The 11,619-nt window shown below is 39.6% G+C and overlaps 1 protein-coding gene across 2 annotated transcripts in view; it reads left to right on the forward strand.

Annotated features, from left to right (window-relative positions):
* LOC111242932 (GTPase-activating Rap/Ran-GAP domain-like protein 3) overlaps positions 1-11,619 on the forward strand; it is a 389,128-nt gene that overhangs the window by 26,213 nt on the left and 351,296 nt on the right. The gene's annotated exons all lie outside the window — the stretch shown is intronic.

Below are 11,619 nucleotides of genomic sequence, written 5' to 3' on the forward strand. Positions count from 1 at the left end.
GCCTTAATTGCCTCGAGCACGGGGCCTCAGGAGTTCAACAGGGGGCTCTAGACTCAGGTTGAGGATAACAGAGGTAATGGCAAAATATTGTAGATGTTACTCGTGCTAAACCCACTCCAGGTACAACAAATTAAGGTGAAAACATCGTTTCGTAAAATTCGACTTACCCAAACGGTTAACGGCTCTCCCTACGACGAAAGAGTGGTAGGGAGTTTTTGTATGAAACTTAACGATAAGTGAACCTTAGTCCTACTATCAAAGTAGGTGCACTTCCTTTGTGTTTTAGCTTTGCCGCGCGATTCAGTCATAATGCAGTTTAAAATGCATCTAGCCAAGCATTTTTATTTTAAGTTACTGTTGATACAATCGAATTTTGATAACTTGCAGATTTGAACAAGGGTGATCGCAAACCGACGTCGATCAACCCAAATTCTACCAGTCCACGTCCGACCATCAATATAAAGAATGGTATTAAATCAATTTTGTGCTTTATCAAAATGCATGCGATGCTAACTAAGGCTAGCTAAGGCATTGGAGAGTTTTTAAATTTTATTATAAAAATATTAGCAAATTATGGATCAAGTACCCGTTTCGTGCACCGTTGAAAAACTTCCCAGGCGAAAGCCTCATCTATTGAAATATAGGAATGTAATATATAGGCCTAATTGAATGTAGGACAAGCCGTTTGAGCATATCATGCATCAAATATCTGCGATTACTTTGGCCAATTGAATTTTCTTTAGAATTAGTGAGCGTCTGCCCGTTGCCTGCAGCCCGTTGCGATAAGAAAAAAAACTGTTACCGTGCTTCTACTGTGCAGGTTGTTTACCTGCGGTGATAGAATTAATGCACTAATGTTTCCATCTTTGTTTACTATAGTCGGCTCATTTATTGATTGCACGTGTTTGTTCTGAGATAAGTTGCTTCTTCTTCGGACGGCAATAGTCCGCGGAATATTTCTCATTCTAAATTGGAACATACACAAATCAGTACGTAGGCTAGTTATTTTTCCTAATTGTTTTTTTTTTTTTTTTTTTTCGTTATACCTTTTTCATTTCTCGCAAGTGCTTTACGTACTGTTTCATTGATAATCTAAGTGCACTACGTTTCGTTGATGTTATTACGACGGCCGTTCGAGATACCTTGAAGGTAATTATTTTAAAAAAACGTTGGTTTCCGGCAGTTCTATCAGTTCGTGTCTAAGTGGGTCGGATATGTGGTTAGTCTTTCATGTGCTCGGTAAACCCAATAGTGCGAATTTGGGGCGGTTTTGATATATGTGTTTTTTCGCCTCCATTTCGTGCATCAAGAAATACAGTGTAACGACAATTTTTTGAAGAACATGTAAGTTATATACAGATCGTGGGATAGCACTCATATACAACGTCTTCGAGCGTCGCTCCGTTGATTAAAGATAATTCTGCCGCCGTTCCCGAATCTGACCCAAACTAATGGAATACATACGTCAACAACAGACACCGGTTTACGGCACAGCTGTTCCACAAGAACAACAACTGACCTTGGAACTCAATTTCCACGCAATTGAACGCCGTTTCCAACGCAGGGGCAGCAAGCGAAAGATCTTGTCTAACCAATGCAAGTGCCTGTGTGAAAGATGAAGGATGCGCTCAGGGTACACGTTTTGTACTCCGTATGTATCTTTCGATGTGTAACCAGGTATGTCGCATAGTTTGCAGGGCTATCGAGGAGGTGGATCCGACAGCAGGCAGGTCAGTTGTTAACCTCGCAAGAGAAATCAAATTTTTTTGGATGTAAAAGTCGAAAGGACGGAGGAGGAAATCCAGGAACGTTGCGTGGCAAAGTTACCGGCTTTTCAAGACAAGGAACATCTGGTTAGTTTCGTGAATATGGGCCGGCAGTAACACTAGAAGAGGACGAAGAATCATCCATCAGACAGGATACCTAGCGATCGACACTTTTTCCAAGAGCCACGACAATCAAAGAAGTCGTAAATCAAGCCCTGAAAGTGGTGAGCACACAAGTGGCTCCATCAGTTCGCGTGACGCCTTACCGTCGCCATCTCAATCATACTCGGAACGTAATCTACTTGGTCGAGAGTTTTCGGCATATCCTACAGGCCCTCGAGAGCCCGCATGTCAGCAGGGCAGTCGCCGCCTACTAGGTCCACAATGGGCACTTCAAGAGGGCTTTCACTTTAACCTCTGACTGGACAGCATTCTTCAATATGTATCTACAGGCCGGTACTCTCCCCTCAATGGAGTAATGTAACTTTGCTAATGGTTTTAGGCGGACGAAAACATAATACTTTATCAGTGTTATCGCTAAGAGAAACGCTGGCTACGAATCTCTCATGGCCACCAGTAGAAAAATACTTGACAAGTTTTGAAACCGCTTGCATGCAATGTTCGTCGGTTTCAAGGCTCTTTATGACTCGGTTCTGAGTGTCGAGGTTTTCATTTCGTGAGTGCTCAAAAGACACATTGACCATTTAACAGGTTTACTATAGGAGAAGCAGATAAATCAAATATAGCTCTATAGCCATGAATCTACTCTCTTCTTCTAAATGATTGGATTGAGACAAAGCGACACTTTGAGCTCCTACTGATATCAGTACTACTCAGTCATTTTCCTCATACGGTCAAGTAGTCCGGGGAATTGAGTCAAGGTCATCCTACACACAAACAATATGGTCATCTACTGTCCCAATGGATCTCACGGTATAGCACACTGAAGTAGCAGAGCTGGGACTGACCACCGATTTGATGAAGACAAAGTCGTTAACACTTTGGAGTAGAAGTAGGACGGGGCCTAACGTTCATTTTTTTGGTGGTTCGCTTTTTGAGCTGATTATCTCTGCCGATGACTATAGCTTCACCTCGCACGTTGTCGTTAAGTCCATGAAAGCACTCATGACGGCGTACACGATCAGAATCCTGAAACTTAACTCCCTTGGGGCTCCAGTCTATTTATTTGATCTGAAGGTGGAATCGGGAGCGGTTTAAAGAGTGAATATCATTTGTAAAGATTTGATAACTGCTCATATAGATCTGTTAAATCGGATGAATTGAACTTTGCTATTACCTGCAGTGGGCGGCTGTGTACACATACAACTTTAGGTTTTAAATCGTATGGCAAAGCCAATCACTGACCTCTCAAATTAGAAATACACTGTATTACATAATACATTGACACACACGATTCATATATGTAAGTTGTCGCTGATCACCTACCAGCAAAGCTAAACGAGCGGGAATTAAATCTATTCCCAGTAGTTTTCGTAATCACGCCGTTACATTTGCGCCTAGTCCGGAATATGCATAGGGTTAATGCTGGCCTTTTCCTCCTCGTGGAAATTATTTTTGTACAGCCAATGTTGGTCACTCGGTAATTGTAGATATTCGACGGCGATGCTCTGACAACCTTTTTTACGGAAAAGAAATAGCAAATACTCAATATATTTAGCAAAGGCTATAAAAAGATAGCTAATCGGAATCGCTCACGGAAAAAGATAGAGCGAACAACAGATTCTGCAAAATGTGAAATCCTGTCATCTTCTAAATACGTTAATCGACCCACACGTCACGAAATAACGAATTTACTAGGCGGGCTCTTTGTTTCAAGTTTACGTCCGGCATAGCCATTAAGCATTCCATCGGATAGACGGGCGGCTCCCGTCCCAAAACGATAATGCAACCTAAACATGGTGAAGCTATCGGATGGCATACATTTTTCTTTTAATTATTTTACGTATTTTTATTAAGACCACAAAAAGGTTTTATATGAATTTTTTAGTAAAGGTCCCAGGAGCTCACCACCTGTTCAATGGAGCAATAATGTGGCTGGAATCAATTCATTCAAAAAGCAAACCAGGTTCACGGGTCATTTGTGTGCTGACAAATTACTTTACTTAGATTTTTTCCTCTTGAAACTATTCAGAATGGCCTTAAGAAGAGTTGAAAGGAAACTATACACGTTTATAAAATGATAGTCTGAAAGTCAATTGAAAAAGACATAGAAAATCATTGGAAAATTTTTGAAACTAAATGGCGGCTATTACCTAGTACTCTGGTAATGAACTTAGTCCATGGCTCATTATTGTTTTCTATTAATTATTATGTCACCTTCAATTTGTTCGACCTTCAATTTGTACTCAATCTTATATTAATCCATGATTTTTTTGCCGTTGTTTACGTTACCCTCTAGTTTAGTTAACGACCTATTTATTAGCGATACAAATCCCTTTCAATTACTGATCGATTAGCATTCATTTTAAATGAAAACTTACCACACTTACTTGTGTTCTTACTAGCTTTGCTATTGATTCTTTGATTTCCAGATATGTGCAAATGCGCGATCGAGTGTTACTGATATTTTCTACTCCATATTGATTCTTTGTACTAATCTTCTATAAAAATAATATTTTAAGGTAAATCTTCTTAGCTAGAATGTCGCTCCTCTGACATACACTTAGCTTCATCATATGATGACACATTGCCAAAGGGGTTGTCTCGTGAAAGGAATCGATCCAAAGAAATAACCGAAAGGTCAAGACGTTCAGGCTCTTCTAGGACAATCGCTTCCTTATTTTGAAAATGCTGAGTGTTTCAATTCCTGTCACTCACGTTAAATGAACTGACTTTAGCCTTTTTGATCGCTGCCTGATTTGCCGCGTGTCTTCAGCACGATCGAGAACTCAGTATCTCTTGAAAACAAAACCAAGGCTCACGCGGATGAGGTACGCGACACGCAGTTTGTAATAACAGTTCAGCCCTCCTATTATACGTATAACTCCGCAGTAGATAATCACGTAATTGAAATGCGTTCTGAAAAACGCAAGCCAGCTTAAAACTAGGGATCCCTTTACCGTCGATTATCATGTTAGCAGAATCGCAATTCGACGGTTTAGCGGTTACTCGCTCTTGTAGTAGTTGATCGTTGCATGCAATAGAGCATGATGGCAGGCCTTCTCCTGTCGTGCCTGCTTCATTCCTATCCTGTTGACAGTCTTATTTGCATGAAACTACTGCCGCTGCTGTTGCTGTTGCTAGAATGTGCTAACAGACTTTTCAACGACGAAGCTGGCGACGATGGTGGCAGCAAAGGCGAAGTAGAGTCCAATTAAGTTGCCAGGTGCTCCGTTTTGTCCTGAGGTCCATGTAAGGTGTATCATTTACACTTTCTGCTCTACTAATAGTTAACGTTCGTGAGAATTATCGAGCCAATATAGACTGGCTCCACAAGGCCGATTTGATTTGCAATTTTATCCTCGTTCAGTTAGAACTATGCTTTTTCGGCAGGATACGGCAGAGAGTTACAATGTGGAGTACTGGATCACGAGAAAACAACTTTATTGAATCCAAGTCTTCGTACACATTTGGCATACTCTGTACATCGCATAACGAAACCGCATCGAAAGGGCCAGTGAAATATTGGCTACTCTTGTTCTCTTTCATACCAGTCCAAAGAACCTCCTTTTACCTAACTGGATGAAATATGTTTAAAATAAACCTGGAATCAATATCGGAATTGTAATCGAAGGTGGGTTATATGAATTTTCGGCGTCGCTGTTATTTTTTGAGCTTACGTGTCATCTGTATAGAACCTTCTTTGTTTCGTTATGGGTCATTTTGTCAGTATTGTATATTGCATTTAGATCCAATTTCTATACCTAAGTTCGTAGGTTAACGGCTTGAATCGAACTCCACAAGGAATTATATCAAGTTATTAGAATCAAGGTAGCTAAGAACTCCACATATTACTTCTACAAGAATGTCATCATTAAGATTGTGCAGATTATAACTTAGATAGCGATGTATTGGTTGTAAGGTGGATTTGACTTTTATATTCTTCCGTCCGTTAACAGTTCTCTTTGGTGCTTGTATATCTGCATACTGTCAAAATGTCCAAAAACTGCATTAATAAGATTAACCTCAATTGATTGAGAAATCAACAGTCGCAGCGTTATTTTTTAGTGTTTTATAAATCTGTCACCTCTTATACACAGCTATTATATATATCTTGTTCTCTTAAAACATATATCATGTATTTTTTGGTTTTCCCGTAAACTAAGTCGTTAAGTTATAATGAAAATAGCATGTTTTGCATTTTTTCTTAAAGCTATACCAAGTAAAATTGATGAAGCAAACGGAACCTAAGGGAACTAATTAAGTGCACTGACACACGTGGAGCCCTCCAGGTAATGCGAGCAGAAACTCGCTCTATAGACTTGCTAGCAGCACCGGCGAGGGCGCCACCTGTTTGCTCGGCAATCATTGTTCTACCTGCAAATACATGGAAGAGAATCGGCGCCTTTCGTTTGTGTAGATATTCATGTAAGCAATTCCTGAAGTAATTTTAACACGTTACAAAATTGAACTGTCCATCTGAAGAAGGAATAAAGTTATTTGGGTTAACTTTTAGCCTTTTTTGCATCAAGGATAGTGGCATATATCGGTAGTTTAGATCAGTCACCAAAGGTCTTGTTGCATAATCGTACCTACTCAAAGTAATGATGCTCGCTGCACCTTTTAGTATCGTACATTTTATTATTTATTTGAGTATTGTACCTCTTTTTTTCACTGTCGTAATAAAAGTTATTTCAGTTTAAGCTGTCTCGTAACGAGCTACAATCTTTAGCATAGAAGCATGTTTTCTTCAAATATATTCTTAATAATAAAAGAATAAATGTGTTTAATTCAGCTATCCTATGATAACCATTCTAAAGTGATGTGTGCTTAAAACAGCCTTCCAGTAATCATAAAGACCGAGGCATAAAAAATTACTGATACGTTTGCGTAAACCGAAGCTCATATAGTGTCCAAATGATACATAGTAGTCTCGAGTATAGTGTGAATATTTTACTTATTCTATCCCGTTGTATCGTCTGTATACCGAAATCCAAATTGAGACATGTTTCACTCTTCCGATATGTGACGATCTACGATCTTCTAAATAGATTTTGTTAAGGCATAAAGGCAGTACTTGATACAGGTAATCATAATCCGCTATTTCTGCATGCCAGTCTTCCTGTTTCCACAGCACACTATTAATTATTATATATTATGACCGCATCCTAATTAAAGAGACTACGTTTTTGCGGAGGTTAGTATACTTTGATTAGAACATAGCAGTAACCCTTTGTCGTTTCTAAGTGAAGCTATTATGTACCGAATATATTATTGACTAGTTTTGGAAGTTCTTGTCAAATGCTAGAGACGGAGTTCACGTCAGGTCCGGTTCAGTAAGCACATTTATATTATATAAAGAAACATTGAACCCTAAAAGAATCTTCCCGAGGAATAAGAAAATTCTATATGGTCTTTATTACAACTAATCACTAGTCTCTTTTTGGCATAAACATGTATTCTGAATTATTCGATATACATAGGTTATCTTAAGTATTACAGCGAGTTAACCCTATTCATCTGCCGTTCGGATACCTGGTTCGGCCGAACTCGATTTTTCCACTAAACGCTAAAGATTTTCCTTTTTCTGGGCACTTTTCTCTATTAGGGCAAGTGTTTAGGTACTCAGCACGAGACCAATAGACAGAGATCCATGATCAAACCACACGTACAATGATTTCCTGATAACTAGCGAAAATTTATCATTCTCTTCGTATTCTAATTTAGCATCGCGTTCATTTGAGAGCTTGATTTTGTATATGCTTTCACGCTCTATGCGATTGATTATTATCACATGGGTGGTTTTACTCAGTCCTTAGCCGTTTTATCATCAAGGTTGCATAGACATCCTCTCGCCGCTCCGGACAAGGACAGCACAGCCGGCTTAGCCATCAGAGCAAAACTGGTATCGCATGCACTTTTCGGAGGTTCTGCCTGGGCATATTTTTCTGTTTCGGTTGTTCAGGTGTTTTCGGTTTCTGCCGGCGCCAGGTTTCGCGTTCCTTTGCCAGATCCGCGCCCCTGTTACGACAACTCACGTATAGGCGCGAATCAGGCACAGTGCTTAAGGCAAAGCTAGCTAAACAAGCTATACCTTTTTGTAATTGGGAAAGACAGTTGTACTTAAGCGGCGACGTCGGCACCCGAAAACCGCCGCTTCTCAACACGTTATTACGTGCTGATATCTGTCGCTTCCTCCGGGCTCACAAGCACAGCCGTGACGATTGAATGTGCCATGATCAGCCAGTGTCTCGTGCCACTGTTGGCACCTTGTGGCCAGAGGTTGGCGAGTGACCACTAATTAAATGTATGTGATCCTACGTGTCGATGGGCCTAGATTCTTTTGCTTATTTGTATGTGTTCGCCGCAGCACATACGACGGTCAGTCAGTGAATACAGTGTCTCTTTGTTTGCGATAAATTGCAACACATTTTGACAGGCTAATCGTTGCATTGGTCCTACAATAATTTGCAACCTCTGGTTCTAAAGGGAAGTCGATCCCCTCTAGAACAAGATTAGAAATTTAGATTAGAAGAACCTCGGAACCTGTTTCCGGAATATGAGGAAGATAAACTATTGTCTAATGCTTTTAATTCGTAGAGACCCTGGCCGAAATGATCGATTGTCTATGTTCTTGCCGGTCATTTCCGATTATACTATATGTCTCTACCTGGCTGGTTTAATCCACGCGTCTGTAAGGAAGTTGTGCTGTCTCACACGGTCGACCTGAAACCCCAGTCTATGCGGCCATTATGAAAACAGGAACGGCCTGCGACAGCCCAGACTCTTCGTTGCTTCTGATCTTCCAGAAGCAGGAAAAAATAAACAAAGAAATCAAAGTGGTGTGTGAGGCTGTATTTGACATCGTTTACAGGAAGAGGTGCCCTAGTACTCTAGACGGTAGCTGCTGCTGTTTACCTCTGATCTCGCCGTTCTGAAAGTGCAACAAGCGTGCATTCTCATTGGAACTGGTCGTCTGATTTAATTAATTGGCTACAATTTGTTTGAAAACAATCGATGTTACGGTAGAAGACAGGTTATTGCAATATATTTGTAAAGGACTGCTCCATTATATGACCTAAACGAGCGTACTGCAATTACTTTATTTTCGAGAAAATATCGATTGCAGATACCGATGTCATTGGCTCGGATGGTACCCCACTAATGATTCTGTGCGTAAAAGTCAGTCGTTCAACAAAGCTAAAAAGAACTATTTTTTAAAGAGGACTCTTACTCTATCTGAAGAAAATAATGCTTTATAATTATTTGTTGCCAAGTTAGGCAGGCCAAAGGTTATGATTCGTTGACCGTAAATCCACATTACGTTTTACTACTCAATACGAGGTTTGTGAATGGCCCAGTTACTGGCACGTCTATGAGACACACCATAGACAAGAAGTGTACAATGTATATAAAACCCACTTTATTATATTAAATCTGGTTCGACTATTTTCATAATGTACAATTCTAGCATAACTATGGTAAATTCTGATACATTACCATGGTGCTAGCTAACGTGACGCATGTGATGACGGTTTTATTCTGTGCAACTAATAATAATAATAATAGTCTTCTTTCAGAGGCAACAACTCGTAATACGTTGTCCACTAATATATAATTCAGTGAGTGTGAAGATACCTTCACACGACATATACACACATACGAAATTCTACTAAGCTGAATCGTGCTCTGAATCCATTTATTTTCTTTCATTCTGCTGCAAGACTAGCGTCAACCGGCGTCGTATATGTTCGACATAAACGCCCTATACAGCTCTATTTCACCGCCACGTAATATTATCATGTAATATAATAATTTCTATAAAACATGACTTGCCTTCCGTTTGCTTTTGAAAATATACCAAATGTAAAAATGGGGTAGAAAAATGGACTGGCCATTTTGCTTCTTCACTGTTGAATGAAACTGGGATAAAATGTACAAAAATAGTTTCGTGGTCCGACCTTTTGAAATTTGGCCGAAGAATCCAATGGCATAAATCACATATTTCTAACCTGAGCCCATCTCGCAGATTCGATCTCAGTAACATTTTAAACTAGCGTTATTTTATTAGACAAAAAACGCAGTGACCTATAATCTGTGTCATATACTTTGTCTTATATCTAATAAATCTAATATCTAATCTTATAAAAGTCTCGTTAATTTAGTCATTTACTTCTCGCGCATCATACGCACTCGACGGATGCGTCCGGCGCTACCCAAGACTTTTCTGTTACTTTTCCCTTCTAAACTCAAAGCGTATTCAGGTCTGAACCAAAGTCCTAAACCCAAATTCGTTTTAGTTTTGCCATCACCCTCTTTTTAGAACACCTATTGCATTATTTAAAATGTCCCTTTACATCTCTTTGCACCTTCAGCAGTCATAGATTTTTCATGATCATGTACTAATCGTCTTGTGATCGGTAGCAGCTGCTTGATTCCCTCGTTTAAATTTTCTTCTGTTTCTATTACAATCAAGTCGCTATTGTACTGTAGTCCTATTGTGCTTTTACACCGTCGTCTCAAGATAGCACTAATCTTAAACGCCCAAATGCCACTTAAATATTAAGCTACTTGAGAGAAGAAAGCAGCTAAGTAAAGATGTGAAGACGTGTATAACTTTCCAAGCTGTTGAACTGTCACCTAGAATTAATAACACAAAATATCATATTCACCTTAGTGGAAAAAATGGGTAAAAAATCGTGTAAAACTATCATAGGGGCAATTCGTCGTATTAGTTTCTGATTATGATTTTTAACGTTGGAGGGGGCGGCGCGACATAAATGGGTGATGCACGTCTCTCAGAGTGCATTGCTGTGGAATCATGAACATACAGCCATCGTTGGCGCAAATTTCAACATTGGTGTACAGCCGTTACAGGATATTGTTACCGTTTCACAGGTCTGTTGGATGAAAATCTAAAAAGTCTAGCAAAGCTCACTTGAAGTAAGATCCAATAAACACCGGCCGTAAAAAACAGATGGGAGAATACTCTTACATCTAACGAAAAATGTTGTATGAATGGCAAGTAATACTACATGTTTCCCGTAAGTAGCTACCAATTTTATATCCTCATGTACCATCACATGTACCAATTTTATATCCTCTGCGTAACTTGGATTACTTAAGGGTAAAAGATGTGAAAAGGTGCGTCCTCGTGCTCGGGTGGTAGGTAGCGTAGCCTGATAAGCTTAGAGACCTGTTGTGGTCGAGGTTCGAGCTTGACATAGATAGATTTCGTTTCGTAGCCCAGCATGATCGAATGCCCAGCGACGATACCGAACGTAAAACGCTTAAATAACATAGAGGCTGAAAGATGCAGTGAATTTCATTTTTACAACTGCATGCGATTTGAACTAAATAAGTAAACGCGTCTGGTAGCTTAATAATTATTGGCTTTTATTCTCCGGCCCTTAAAATTAATTTTCTAATGTGTGAGGCGCCTTTATTTCTAACGAACACTGACGTAGAACGTCGCGCGGGTGACTAATTTAGAAAAACTAGTAAATAAAGACTTTTTTTCCTAGCCTTTGTTCTCCATGCGGCCATTATCACGAATAGTTCTCATGACAGCGTAAGCAATCATATTCTTAGCATTTAAACTATCTAAAATACATAAAAACTATCCAAGCGATATTCACTGGCGAAGAAGTGGAATGTGAAGCTTCCGTCATTTATATTGATAGCGTTCCATACTGTGGTATAGTAACATTCGTGCTATCAGGCACACTGCATG

This window comes from Varroa destructor, unplaced genomic scaffold (genome assembly GCF_002443255.2).
Source record: "Varroa destructor unplaced genomic scaffold, Vdes_3.0 BEIS01000001.1, whole genome shotgun sequence".
Classification (NCBI taxonomy): Eukaryota; Metazoa; Arthropoda; class Arachnida; order Mesostigmata; family Varroidae; genus Varroa; species Varroa destructor.